The following is a 2,894-nucleotide window of genomic DNA, read 5'->3' on the forward strand; positions in this document are numbered from 1 at the left end:
ACTTGTGTGTTTAATTTGGAACACTCAAAGAATCCAGGAAACTAGAAAGAGACTGTTAGGGGAGAGGAGAAAAAAAGGCATTAAGGAAGGAGAGTGGATAATAGAATACAGATGATATGAATGGGGAGAGATTGAAGATGAGGAAAGAAATGACAGGGTAGGACAAGGGAAGGGATTCGGGGAGGGCTAACACCTAGCATATTTGGAAAGCATATGGAAAATGACATTAAAAAAAGAAGCCACATTCATAGCCAATACAAAAAAAAAAAGAATTTAATTGGTGTTACCATACACAGTGGATTATGCTCATCTCAGCAACCAATGATGTCCAAATTAAAAAGCCCAGTGCCAAATGTGAGATACCTCCTTTAGGTCCAAGGGTCCAGAGATCCCCCTCAATATTACAGACTTTTGCCATTGTTCTTGGTTTCCGACCAGAATTAGATGGTACCACCATCTTGCTGAAAACACCACACGCTGAAAACACCACACGTACTGGTTAGAGGACATGGAGAAATCAAGTTGGTGCTGAGCAGAAAGCTCCTTCTCTTCTGGCTAGCCATCACAGTACTAAAAGATGCTAGGAATGTTAGAGGAGAGAAAAACCATCATCAGTCTAAGCCGGCTGTGAATCCTACGAACTGCAGTAATACCTGCCATAGCAAGATGACCTGATCATGCAATAGTGGTATGGGTGCTCTGGGGGCAACCAACTTCTCCATGAGTAGATTTGAAGCCTGCTCCATAAGAAGGTACAGCTCTGCTATTGTAAATCTGGCAAAGGGGAGTTCCTGTTTCCTAGGGTTGACTTACTATTATTCTTCGGCTAAAGGGGCATAGTATCAAAAATCCCTGGAAATTAACATCTCTCCACATAGATTAGTGTATGTCTCAGACCTCAATAAAGAAGGTCCTTGTGCAGTGGGTAGTGGCTAATGTAGAAACTCATAACTGGTAAAGTGCAAAGAATAAATGTCAGCTGAGCGCTCAGCCACATGTNGGTCATGTATATCACACTTTATCACCTCAATCTTGAGGCTCGGGAACAATTTCAGAAGAGGAAATCAGAAGTATTGCAAGAGCTGGAGGTCAGAGGGGAGTGGAGCTAAACAGTCTCATCTGGACATGACAGGATTGCCACACTCATGGACTCCTGGCAGCTGTGGTTGCCTACATAAAGGTTAAACCCATCATTGTCCTAGTATAATGAGGGAAGAGATTTGCCAGCCTCTATCCCTGACTGGGGAGCTATAAACAATTGATGGCTTTTGAAGGAATAAGAAAGTTTTCTTTAAGGGAGTGGCCTCTGGTTGACTGATCATGCTCTAATCACCAATCCGCCTAGAGTACGTGGGCAGCACAAATTGGAATAGATGGAATTCTGGGTTTTTTGTTTTGTTTTGTTTTTTTTTTTTTTTTGTTTGGTTGGTTTTTGGTTTTTGTTGTTGTTGTTGTTGTTGTTGTTTCTTTGTTTTTGTTTTTGTTTTTTGAGACAAGGTTTCTCTGTATAGCCCTGGCTGTCCTGGAACTCACTTTGTAGACCAGGCTGGCCTCGAACTCAGAAATCTGCCTGCCTCTGCCTCCCGAGTGCTGGTATTAAAGACNTTTTGTTTTAGAAGACACAAAGTTAGGGAACAGTGAGGGGAAATTTCCCCCCTCACAGGCTCATGTGATCAGGATTGACCACTGCTTCAGCTGATCTAGGATAAAATACCCATTTTAAGGTCTTCTAACGTATTTACATTCAAGAGCCGTTGTAGTCATGTAACAAAATATATTCACATGTTCCAGGTATTGTTAATTGACAGATTTGAGAAGGGAGGAATGTTCAGATTCTCAGACAGGATAAGCACATAACATCACCCTGTCCCTTTTGCAACACTGTGATTCAAGTCCAGGGCCTTATGAGGCTAGGCAAGCATTCTACCAATGAGGAATAGCCTTAGTCCTTGATGAATTCCTCATTCTAGTCTTTATCTTTTCTCTCTCCCAAGCCTGTGCTGACTCCTCTCAGTATTATGCTCATTTGCCCTTGGACACATTCTCCATGTTGAAACTATTATGTAATATTTACATTATTATCCTCATTATCCTTATCCAGAGTTTGGGAAATTATGATATANCATGTATGTTCCATATCTTTTTATATGTAGTAAGAAAACTTGGTGAAGCACTCCTATTCGATGTCCCCCATGATCATAACTAACACAATGCTCTTTTGACTTCTTGTTTTCCTTACAATTGTTNCATGTAATAAGCCACAGTATTATGTTTACCTCCAAGTGATGATTTCTTAGTGAGCCATCGCTAAGTTGGGCTGCTCTTTGGAGCCACTGGCCTTTGCTCTTAATATATTTCATGATTTGTAGGTAAACATTTGCCTGCCATTTTCTGTTTTAAAATGGCAATGTGCTGAAGCAATCATTGTGATTGGAGAACGCTTGTGTGGCTGGCTGAGTCATCTTCACTTGGATAGAGGGTATACGGCACAGATCCCCATTAAACTGCACCATGGCTCATTAAACCCCATTGGGGAGAAAATTGGGTCTTTGTTAAATGTTTATGTTCTCTGCTAATGTTAAATTTAGAATATTCTTGCTGTAGATACCTTGGGGGAAATTTTATAGCACTAGCTGAAGTGCCAAGCAGGTCTCAATCCATGAATTCCCAAATATAAGACCTAGGAACTAGTACCTGCTGGGGTTGGTTATTAAATATATTTCTTTGCAGCATTTACATGCTAGCATTTGATTTTCTCATTGCCAAACCTTATGACCTTCTGGTTACTGTTTTCTACTCTCAGAGACCAGTAGGGGATGTTACTTGTGGCTTTTGAGCAAAAGGTGAAATCAATTATTCTCAAACACCATGCAGCTATGAAGTCAAGAATAGGA

This window comes from Mus caroli, chromosome 9 (assembly GCF_900094665.2).
Source record: "Mus caroli chromosome 9, CAROLI_EIJ_v1.1, whole genome shotgun sequence".
NCBI lineage: Eukaryota > Metazoa > Chordata > Mammalia > Rodentia > Muridae > Mus > Mus caroli.